This window comes from Hyla sarda, chromosome 5 (genome assembly GCF_029499605.1).
Source record: "Hyla sarda isolate aHylSar1 chromosome 5, aHylSar1.hap1, whole genome shotgun sequence".
NCBI lineage: Eukaryota > Metazoa > Chordata > Amphibia > Anura > Hylidae > Hyla > Hyla sarda.
In genome coordinates, this window is record NC_079193.1 from 21,330,789 (window position 1) to 21,343,645 (window position 12,857).

Sequence of the window (12,857 nt, forward strand, 5' to 3'; positions counted from 1 at the left end):
CACAATGGCAACAAGATCCGGCAGGGAAGTGCAGGGGAAGTGAGGTGATATAGGGAAGTGCACAGGTGAAGACACTAATTGGAATCACTGCGCCAATCAGCGGCGCAGTGGCCCTTTAAATCGCAAAGACCCGGCGCGCGCGCGCCCTAGGGAGCGGGGCCGCGCGCGCCGGGACAGGACCGAGGGAGAGCGAGTCAGGTACGGGAGCCGGGGTGCGCATCGCGAGCGGGCGCTACCCGCATCGCGAATCGCATCCCGGCTGGAAGCAGAATCGCAGCGCCCCGGGTCAGTGGATCTGACCGGAGCGCTGCAGCGGAGAGAGTGTAGCGAGCGCTCCGGGGAGGAGCGGGGACCCGGAGCGCTCGGCGTAACAGTATTGTCCTATGAGGAAACACATAGGTTTTCAGGATTTATTTGAGGGTGGTCCCTGGCTCAGCCTGGAGTTTATTTGTGCTGGGCTATAACAGCTCACAACCATCTCCAAGGTCATTGGCCCAGATTTATCAAACCGTGTGAGAGAAACAGTGGAGAGATTTTCTTCAAGCAACCAATCACAGCTCAGCTTTCACTTTATAAGAGCTCGTTAGCTGAGCTGTGATTGGTTGCTTGGGGCTATAATGTCTAAGGGAAATTAGCAAAAAATATTGAATAAGTGAAGAAACAAAAAATAAAGGTGCACGGCTAGTGAAGTCTGTAATACACGGTGTGCAAAACTAAGCGGTAGATTTACTTCTTACCAGAACGGGTTTGCTCAGGGCACAACATTTCTGCAGGCATGTAAGTATATAACGGAGTATATAACGGAGCAGCCTTATGGTCCGTCCAGTGTTGGTATGCACAAGCTGGTAGCTAAATCCAGGAACAGTGGTGCAGGCAACTTACCTGCGAAATAAAGGACCTCCCTCCGGGACTCCTCCCAAAAGACCAGACCCCTATGAAGGAACATGGCTTGATAAGAAGGATCCAGATCTCTATGGAGGAACATGACCTGGTCAAATGGATCCAGATCTCTGTGGAGAAACATGGCCTGGTCAGATGGATCCAGATCTCTGTGGAGAAACATGGCCTGGTCAGATGGATCCAGAACTATTTGGAGGAACATGTCCTGGTCAGATGGATCCACATCTCTGTGGAGAAACATGGCCTGGTCAGATGGATCCAGATCTCTATGAAGAAACATGGATTGGTCAGATGGATCCAGATCTTTGTGGAAGGGGCAAATCAAACCAATTTAGTAGGGATTGACCGATTATTGGTTTGGCAGATATTATTGGCCGATTTTCACGATTTTGGACGCTATCGGTATCGGCAATTACCTTGCCTATAATGCCCCGATTTGTCAGAAACTGATTATTTTCCACATCATATGTCTAGGCATCTGGTTGTAAATAGAGTGATTCGATTCGTCACAAACTTCTCTGCTCGGCACTTGCTAACTTTAGCCTGCATAAATTAGTTCCTCTTTCAGGTGCTCCGGTGGGCTGGAGACTCTCTCCTAGGACTGTATCCACCTTTTCCAGCCCACCGGAGCATCTGAAATCTGAACTAATTTATGCAGGATAAAGTCAGCAAACACTGAGCCGAGAAGTTTGTGACAAATCGAATCACTGTAACTTCGCTCATCTCTAGTTGTAAACATACATTTTTTTATGCACTGATAGCAAACAGAGGTCTTCAGAAATTGGAACATAACATATAAGAACGTTTTCCAGTTTATGTGAATAAAGCTTTGTAATTAGGATTTCCTTTACCCGGGGTAAAGACCTAGTTTGTTGCCTTAGACCTGTAGTTAAATATTCTTGCCAAAGCAGAGTGGCTTGTTGGCGCCACCCAATGATTTAGTTGCTCATATGTGACTGCTGCAGCAAATCACAGTTTGTAAAAAGAAATTCATGGGGCTACCTAAATATAAACCACTGCATTTTTAAGGTTCCACATGAATTCATTTCATTTTATATAACGGGGGAGCCCTGTTTTACAGGATGCAGCCACCATTAGAGGCAGCATATTGCATATGCATTTATACAACTTGTATTAATGCCAGTAGGAGCTATATATATATATATATATATATATATATATATATATATCTGGCAGTTGCAGGAATGACCAAGGGTAAGCAGGCCTTAAAGGGTACCTCTCATCAAAAAAACTTTTGATATATTATAGATTAATGTATGCAGAATAACTTTACAATTGCATGTTATTGAAAAATATGCTTCTTTCTATTTAATTTTCCACTTTGAAGAAATGACCACTAGGGGTCTCCCTACCAGTCCTGGCAGCAAGCATTTCAGACTCATGCTGGAGTCCTAAACACTATGAGCTGCCAGTCTGCTTTGTTCACAAAGGAGAACACTCAGAGCTGCCAGCCTGTTTTGTTCACAGCCTGTTTGGCTGTGAACAAAGCAGGCTGGCAGCTCTGAGTGTTTAGGACTCCAGCATGAGTCAGAAATGCTTGCTGACAGGACTGATCGGGAAAAATACAATAGAAAGAAGCATATTTTTCATTAACATGCTATTGGAAAGTTATTCAACATTCATTAATCTAAAATATATAAAAAGTTGATTTGATGAGAGGTCCCCTTTAACTCCCACCACAGGGCCCCTAGCAGTGTTGTGTCCTGCTCTATGATAGGTATGCCATTTCCATTGAACAGCTGTGAAGCCCATGATTTAGCCAAAACAAAGTCTCAATGTGACTTGGGGACTGAGCTGCTCGTTCTCTCTTTGAGATCTATGACACTATTGTTTTCTCTCTGTCTCTTGTTATTCCCTTCTTGTACATTGTGTTCTTTCACAATTAACTCCATTACATCCTATTCGGTGTCACATAGCTTTCCTAGAAATAGTTAAAGCTAACAAATTTTGGAAGGAAATGTTCTTCAAGTGATATAATTTATAGACATGCGGGGGGTGTTAAATGCAGCTCTTGAAGGGATTATCCCATGATTAAAAGCTATCACCTATGGAGACAACTAGCTGATCAATCGGAGTCTGACCTCTGGGACACCATCTATTCGCTTGAGTGAATGGAGCAGCAGCCTGCAAGCTTGGTCACCATTCCATTTACTGTCAATGGGCCTTCCGAACATTAAAGGAAAAATATGTTTTCAAATCAAAGGTGCCAGAAAGTATACAGATCTGTAAATTACCACTTTTTTAAAATCTTAATCCTTCCAGTACTTATCAGCTGCTGTATGATCCAGTTGTGTAGTTTTATATATATATATATATATATATTTTTTTTTAAGTCTGACCACAGTGCTCTCTGCTGCCACTTCTGTCGGGAACAAATCCCCATAGGAAGCCTTTCCTGCTCTGGACAGTTCCTGTTCAAAAGGTGGCAAGTGCTTCGTAACAGGGCTGAAAAGTAGCAATATTTTTATACAAATGAGACTTGTGCAAATATATTGCATTTGTGTGCTGGAAAACTGGCTTCATGGCTTCAGAAATTCCCTCCATAGTTCACAGAATTGATGCATGCAACGTATAATAAATTACACTCAACTGATTAAAACAGTAACAAAACAATATAAACACAAACATGTATGTACACGTGTGTAGAAGTGATGATTCAGAAAGTCAGAGGCCTCACAGAGCTGTCATACTAGGAGAGCGGCCTACAGGGTGATGCAAGCACATGCCGCAACACGTGGGTGTGGTTTAAAGTATGTGGGCGGGACTTTAGTGATATATTACAACATTGCCCAAAATCAGTCATACAATACTGGCATAATAATGAGAAAGGCCAAATAGCTGTGCCATACAAAACTCAAATAATATCCAGTGCATAATTATCCATTTAAAATACTGTCATATAGTGCACATGAAACAATACATCATAGCACAATATAAACTGCCAGGAGGAAATATGATAGATGGTACAGAATGTGGGAATGAGGCTCCAAACCAGTGTTTCCCAGACCAGGGTGCCTCCAGCTGTGACAAAACTGCAACTCCCAGCATGCCCGGACAGCCAAAGTTGTAGTTTTGCCACAAAGCTGGGTTTGCGTCCGAGATCTTGGGACTTCCGGCAGAACAATAACCACAAACATGTGTCAAAAAGCCCCCAGAAATGGATGGCAAGCGCTGGAGAGTTCTGAAGTGGCAGCAATGAGTCCAGATCTAAATCCCATTGATCACCTGTGGAGAGATCTTATAATTGCTGTTGGGAAAAGGTACCTTCCAATAAGAGACCTGGAGCAGTTTGCAAAGGAAGAGTGGTCCAACATTCCGGCTGAGAGGTGTAAGGAGCTTATTGATGGTTATAGGAAGCGACTGATTTCAGTTATTTTTTCCAAAGGGTGTGCAACCAAATATTAAGTTAAGGGTACCAATAATTTTGTCCAGCCCATTTTTGGAGTTTGGTGACATTATGTCCAATTATCTTTTTTTCCTCCCATTTTTGGTTTTGTTCCAAATACACACAAAGGGAATAAACATGTGTATAGCAAAACATGTTACTGCAATCCTTTTCTGTGAGAAATACTTCATTTTCTTCCAAAAAATTCAGGGGTGCCAACATTTACGGCCATGACTGTAGATTTAGGAGTGACTGTAGAGATTTGGGTGGATGGGCGCTCCTGTACTCCAGGTGAACAAGCATCTTGTTACGTTACCCTCAATGAGCACTCTTTAGCTGGCTTCAGTCCTGCTTGTGTATCCCTGTTTGTCACCCATTACAGCATGTATAGTGAGATCCTGGTTTACAATATACAAATACCATATACACTCCATATACACATGATGTGGTTGAACTGTACTTACCCACACAGTCCTCTCTCACAAAGATGTATAGTTCTGTACAGAACTGATGTTGATGTACATTGTTTATGACCACTGTATTAAAAAACATTTTTTGCACCCTATATAATCCGGGCACCACATAGTAAACCCCCCGTCTTCAATGGTGTTTCTGTATGTCAGTCACTGTCCTTGTGATCGGTGCTGACTTGACCGTAGACGTTATGACGCTTTAAGAGTTGCGCTACAAAGTCTGTGGGTGGGGATGAGGTGTATTCATATTATTGTATTGGTTTTGCTGCCTTGTGTGAGGATGTGTGCAGTAAGGTGCATGAGCGGTAGACAGACCTGCTGAACTGAGAAAGAAGAAGGTCTAGGCCTACGTTAGCCACCAGAGTGCCCGGCGGGAAGAGTTTGAGGCCAAGAAAGATTGAGGCCTAAGGACAAGTGGAGGACAAGACACCAGTGGTCATGTAACCAGTGTTTTTTTCAAAGATGTTTTTTTTTTTTTTGTAGCAAATACAGTAGCAGCTAATTCAATAAGATTAAAAAAATTTGAATCACATGTTGGAAAAATCTGCAGTGGAAATTGACCGGCAGAAAGTATTTTATAAATCCATAGCCTGTCAATTCTCATGTCAGATCTGCTGTAGATTTAGGGTACGTTCACACGTGCGGATTTTCAGTGTATTTTACGCTGCAGATCCGCTGGTGAAGGCCCGCTCTATGCTGGCTTTACATGTGCCTGCTCGTAGCGGCAATACGCTGCTGCCAGCAGGCACCCTGCCATGTGCGAGTCGCAGTATACTCTCACATCGCGGGAGCTCTCTGCCTAGCTCAGAGCAGGGAGAGTGGCCGCGATGTGCGAGTACGCCGCACACATCGCTGCAGTGTGTCTGCTCGTAGAGGCGTATTGCCGCTACCAGCAGGCACATGTAAAGCCAGCATAGAGCGGGCCTTCACCGGCGGATCCGCAGCTAAATACGCTGCGAAAATCCGCGCGTGTGAACGTACCCTTATAGCGGATTTTCCAGTCCCTTATAAGTTAAAATCCCATTAAATCCACAGCTATTGCAAAGTTTGCTAGGGATATGCTGCATACCTGGAGCAAAACCTGCAACTGCAGGCCTTTTTTAACTGAGAAATTTGCATATTGGTCCCCAAATCTGCATTAAAGGGGTACTCCCCTGGAAAACATTATATTTTTAATCAACTGGTGCCAGAAAGTTAAACAGATTTGTAAATTACTCATTTTTAAAAACCTTAATCCTTCCAGTACTTATCAGCTGGTGTATGCTCCACAAGAAGTTCTTTTCTTTTTGAATTTCCTTTCTGTCTGACCACAGTGCTCTCTGCTGACACCTCTGTCCATTTTAGGAACTGTCCGGAGCAGGATAGGTTTGCTATGGGGATTTGCTCCTACTCTGGACAGTTCCTAAAATGGACCAAGGTGTCAGCAGAGAGCACTGTGGTCAGACTAGAAAGAACTACACAACTTCCTCTGGATCCTACAGCAGCTGATAAGTAATAATAATAATTTATTTATATAGCGCCTACAGATTCCGCAGCACTTACAATTATGGGGTACAAACAAAGACAAGTATCAGACATAGTATTACACAATAACTATTCAAACAAGAGGTGTGGGGATATATTGGGGATATGTTGGGGATATGTTGAGGCCAATTAAAGACTGTTGTAGGCCTGTCTGAAGAGATGTGTTTTCAGGCCACGTTTGAAACTATGGATGTTGTTGTTGAGTCTGAGGGATTGAGGGATAGCATTCCAGAGAATCGGTGCAGCACGAGTGAAGTCTTGGAGACGGGAGTGAGAAGTTCGCATTATAGAAGATGTTAGTGTGAGATCATTAGCAGATCGGAGAGAACGTGTAGGATGGTAGACGGAGATGAGAGAGGAGATGTAGGGAGGTGCAGCATTGTGGAGAGCTTTGTGTGTGAGACTGAGGATTTTGTACTGTATTCTGGACTGAATTGGTAACCAGTGTAGTGACTGGCACAGGGAGGAGGCGTCGGTGTAGCGGCTGGAGAGGAAGATGAGTCTGGCTGCGGCATTAAAGATGGACTGGCGAGGAGAGAGTTTGGAGAAAGGAAGGCCTATTAGTAAAGAGTTACAGTAGTCGAGGCGGGAGTGAATCAAAGCAATAATGAGAGTTTTAGCAGATTCAGTAGTGAGAAACGGGCGGATTCTGGAAATGTTTTTGAGATGCAGGTGACAAGAACGTGAAAGGGACTGAATATGGGGAGTGAAAGACAGATCAGAGTCAAGTATAACTCCAAGACAGCGAGCCTGCTGCCCGGGAGTTATGGTAGTACCACATACCGAGATGGAAATGTCAGTGTTAGGTTCAGTATCAGTTGATGGAGAAAAAACAAGAAGTTCTGTTTTCGAAAGATTTAGTTTCAGATATAAAGAGGACATGATGTCTGAGACAGCAGAGAGACAGTCACTGGTATTCTGTAGGAGTGCAGGGGTGATGTTGGAGGAAGAGGTATAGAGTTGGGTGTCATCAGCGTAGAGGTGGTACCGGAAACCAAATCTACTGATTGGTTTTCCAATGGGGGATGTGTAGAGTGAAAAGAGTAGAGGACCCAGGACTGATCCCTGGGGAACCCCGACAGCAAGGGGAAGAGGAGAAGAAGTAGAGCCAGAAAATGAGACGCTAAAGGAGCGGCAAGAGAGATAGGAGGAAAACCAGGCGAGAGCAGAGTCCTTGAGACCGATGGAGCGGAGACTACTGAGGAGGAGTTGGTGATCCACAGTGTCAAAAGCCGCAGAGAGGTCCAAGAGAATCAGTAAAGAGAAATTTCCATTTGATTTGGCCGTCAGAAGATCGTCAGTGACTTTGGTTAGGGCCGTTACTGTGGAGTGAAGGGAGCGGAAACCAGACTGTAAGGGGTCAAGGAGAGAGTTCTCGGAGAGATAGCGGATAAGGCGGGAGTAGACCAAGCGTTCCAGGAGTTTTGAGATAAAGGGGAGATTTGAGACGGGTCGATAGTTGGCTGCACAGGACGGGTCCAGAGATGGTTTTTTCAATAGTGGGGTTATGATAGAGTGTTTGAAGGAGGAGGGTAAGACCCCAGAAGAGAGGGAGAGGTTAAAGATTTTAGTTAGGTGACAGCTGATAGCAGGAGAGAGAGACTGGATGAGGTGTGAAGGCATGGGGTCACTAGAACAGGTAGTGGGGCGGGCGGAGGAGAGGAGCCTGGAAACCTAAGTACTGGAAGGTTTAAGATTCTTATATAGAAGTAATTTACAAATTCACAGAGGGGCATTTATCAAGACCGGCATCTCAGATGCCAGTCTAAATAAATGCCCCGCCAGCGCTCAGCCTTGTGGGTGCCTCTACCTAAATACCTGCGCATCAGGTAATCTAATGCACAGTTACGTCCACCTAACCCCCTTGTTCCTGCTCTGGCCTGGTCCTGTGTAGCCTTGCCTCTAGTGATGACGTCACTAGAGGCGGCACTACACAGAATGATCACAGATAGAGACAAGGTTTTTAAGTCACTAGGATGAAAGAGTGAAGAATAATTAATATGCAGAAGATAGGTGGGCATACTGCAGAAAACAGGATGGAGGCAAGGAAGCTTTGAAAACTGGCTTCTCCCTCCAGTGCCTACAAGACTTAAAGGGGTACTCCGGTGGAGAACTTTTTTCTTTTAAATCAACTGGTGCCAGAAAGTTAAACAGATTTGTAAATTACTTCAATAAAAAAAAATCTTAATCCTTCTAGTACTTATTAGCATCTGTATATAGTGGTCCCTCAACATACGATGGTAATTCGTTCCAAACGACCCATCGTTTGTCAAATCCATCGTATGTTGAGGGATTCGTGCAATATAAAGTATAGGAAGTTATACTCATCTGTCCACGCCGCTCCGGACTGCGTCCTCACCGCTCCCGATGCTGTCCCAGGGGCTCCCGATGCTGTCCCGCTGCTCTGGCGTCTTCTTCGGGATCCTCCGGCTTTTTCCGCATCTACTCCGGTGTCCGGGCCTCGCTTTCTGGTGACGTTATTACGTTGTGCGCCGGGGCGGCGTGCGTAGTGACGTAATAACGACGCTGGAAAGCGAAGCCCGGACCCCGGAGAAGACGCAGAAAACGCCGGAGGATCCCGAAGAAGACGCCGGAGCAGCGGGAATAGGTAAGTGAACCTGTCCGGGATGCTTAAACTGCTATCCGACAGCAGCTTAAGCATTTTGCGCTGTCGGATAGCAGTTAATGCAATGGCCCCGACATATAAAAGCATCATATGTCGATTTTATCATATGTTGGGGCCATCGCATGTCGTGGGGTTACTGTACTACAGAGGAAATTATTTTCTTTTTGGATTTCTTTTCTGTCATGACCACAGTGCTCTCTGCTGACACCTCTGTCCATTTTAGGAACTGTCCAGAGCAGCATATGTTTGCTATGGGGATTTTCTCCAGCTCTGAACAGTTCCTGACATGGACAAAGGTGTCAGCAGAGAGCACTGTGTTCATGACAGAAAAGAAATCCAAAAAGAAAAGAAATCCAGAAAGAAAAGAATTTCCTCTAGTATACAAAGGCTAATAAGTACTAGAAGGATTAAGATTTTTTTTTTATAGAAGTCATTTACAAATCTGTTTAACTTTCTGGCACCAGTTGATTTAAAAGAAGAAAAAGAAAAAAGGTTTCCACCCGTTTCCACCCCTTTAATTTGTACCCCTTTAATTTGCATACTAGCAACAGGGGCAATATCTAAAAAAAAATGTCTGGAGCAGTTGCACATAGCAACCAATCAGATCTCTTTATTTTTTATTTTTCAGAGGCCTTTTTTTTTTTCAAATGTAAAAAGCGATCGGATTGGTTGCTATGGGCAACCAGTCAACTTTTCCACTGCACAGGTTTTCATAAATCTCCCCTATGACATCATTTTATTCAGGTTCGCCCTAAATATAACCCAGTGTATTGGGTTTAGGTGAACAGGTTGTCAGTTTCTTTTCCAATAAAATCATTGAAAGCAAATGTACAGTAGCTCTCCTCCAGACGAAAGAGACGAAAGCCTCCTGCATTATTTTTCTATAAAAGAAAATGCAACAATTGCAAAGCAAAACAATTTTAACTTGAACTTGAATTCTCAATGTCTCCAGTAGGTGGCACTACTGTGTAATTCCTGTTCTATTTATACTCACACAGTCAGCTCTACGACCTCTCACCTACTTAGCTTTTGCTGGCAACCAGACTGGGCTAAACCACAAAATCATCTGTATGAACCAGAAGTTCCTTCATGATTGTGCAGTCATTCTGCAACTGCTACTACTTTGTCATTTCTATTTACAGCAGTTTTGACTTTAGCAGATTTTCTGTGGGAACGTGGAGGGTAAATAACAGATCAGCAGTGTTCAGCGGAACATCTGGCTGCAGATCAGACATGATACACTCATTATTACTTTACAGTGGTCCCTCAACATACGATGGTCATCCGTTCCAAATGGGCCATCGTTTGTTGAAACCATCGCATGTTGAGGGATCCGTGCAATGTAAAGTATAGGACAGTGGTCTACAACCTGCGGACCTCCAGATGTTGCAAAACTACAACACCCAGCATGCCCGGACAGCCGTTGGCTGTCCGGGCATGCTGGGTGTTGTAGTTTTGCAACATCTGGAGGCCCGCAGGTTGTAGACCACTGTTAGACGAAGTTGTACTCACCTGTCCCCGCCGCTCCGGACCGTCACTGCTTGTCAACGCTGCCCTGGATGTCACCGTCCATCGCTGTCGCCGCGTCCCCGAGGTGTCCCCGATGCTCCGGCAAGGCATCTGCTTCCCCGGCATCCTCGCTCTCCGTCGCCGCCATCACGTCGCTACGCACGCCGCTCCTATTGGATGACGGGACGGCGTGCACAGCGACGTGATGACGACGATGGAGAGCGCCGACGATGAAGAGGATCCCGAAGAGGACGCGCCGGAGCCCTGAGGACAGGTAAGTGATCGTCAGCGGACCACACGGGGCACCGTAAACGGCTATCCGGGGGCAGCTGAAGCAGTCTGCGCTGCCGGATAGCCGTTTATGCAAAGGCCCCGACATACAAAAGCATCGTATGTTGATGCTGCCTTCAAACATGCGATGGCCTCTGAGATGTCGGGGCCATCGTAGGTCGGGGGGTCACTGTACTAATATGACACCATTGGCAACTCTGGTGAGCCATAGGGGGAGTCAGAAGTAGCAATCGTATGCGGAATTCTGCAAGTGGAAATTCAGAAGTGTGAATGGGAGTGCGAAATCCCATAGAAATCTATGGGCTTTAATTTGAGGCAGAATTTTACAAGCGGAAATTCTGCCGTGTGAACAGACTCTATAAGGGTACGTTCAGACGGGCGGATTTACAGCGTATTTTACCCCGCAGATCCACCGCTGAAGGACCTCTGTATGCTGCCTTTACATATACCTGCTCGGAGCAGCAATACACCGCTAGAAGCAGACACACTGAAGCGATGAGTGTGAGTCACCACGCATGCGCGGTGTAATCGCACATTTCCCTGCCGATCCCCCTGCTCTATGAGCTAGGCCGAGAGCTGCAGCGATGTGCAAGTATACTGTGCATGCGCACGGCAACTCGCACATCGCAGTGTGTCTGCTCGTATCGGCGTATTGCCACTGCGAGCAGGCACATGTAAAGGCAGCATACAGAGGTCCTTCAGCGGTGGATCCGCAGTAAAATACGTGCTTTAAACCCGCCCGTCTGAACGTACCCTAAGAAAGCAAGATTATAGGAAGGTTATGTACAAACTGTTGAAAAACTACAATTGCTAAAAGATGCGGGGGCATGCTGGGAGTTTTAGTTCTTCAACGGCTGCACAGTTGCAGCTGGCATCTTTAGTTACTGTGTTATGTGATGCCGTAGGTCATGCAAGGACATGTACACTGCATGGGGCCCCTAGAGACAAAAGGGGCCCAGCCCTGGCTGCTATTAAATGACAAAAGAAAAAACTTCTGCTGGACTTCCCTGTACAGAGAATCTGCTATTGTTTGCAAACAAGAGGATTAGGAACTGGCCCAAGGGTCATAGAAAAGATGCGGAAGGGAAGAGCAAACACCGGGCACAGTTTGGCCCTTGCTATGGAGCTCCCTCTTGTGTATGTATAATAAAAAGACTAATATTTCCCATAGGTTTCTGCAGCGCAAACACCTGCCAAAAAGCCTCTTTGGCAAATGTCAGACATATTTGCACCTTGTTGTTGTTTTGAAGGTGCCATCAACCTGTAGAACATAAAGTATCATCCAAAGGGGGCACTGTCATTCATGGGTGTGTGTGGTGTCAGTGAAAAAAGGGGCCCCATAGCAAGTATCAATATAGGTTTCCTATAATGGTGTCTTAGTTTGCCTGCCCAGGACAGAAAGGTCTGGTATTTATTTTCCTTTACATTCCAAGATCAATTGGTTAAAGTCCAGTGCTATGAAATGTATCCCCTATCCTGTACAGATCGCGGGTCCCAGAGGCTGTACCGCCCCACGATCTGCAGTACAGGGCCCCGACTCAGCCCCACATGAGCTGCTGTGTGTGATGTTTTGCCCACAGCAGGTCAGCTGGTACAAACGCGCCTCCTCAAATCATCTCTATGGGAAAGGCGGAGACACAGGAACGCTGTGTTTCCGCCACTCCCATAAAGATGAATGGAGGGGGCATGGTTATACCAGCTGACCTGCTGGGTACGAAACGCACTCCAGCAGCGCTGAGCCTGGGCCGAGGCCCCATACAAGAGATCGCAGGGGGGACCCAGCGGTTGGACACCCATCGATCAGACATTTATCCCCATCCTGCAGATAGGGGATAGATTTCATAGCACTGGACTTCTTCTATAATACCCCTCACCATTAAATTGCTGACAATGCAGTTCCCAGGAGAGAAGGGCCCAATAGTGGCCGCATTGTCTCCAACTACTGTAAGTAAGCCGTAGTGTGGTGCCCTTCTTAGCTGCTGGGCCTAAACAGTACTTTCAAGGTTTCCATGTATGCTTCCCTGACTTTCGTAGTTTTAGAAAAAGTTGGGAAGTACTTAGCAGTAGTTGGCATTTGCCTCCTAGGGTGGGAAAACACATAGGGGGAGATTTATCAAAACCCGTCCCG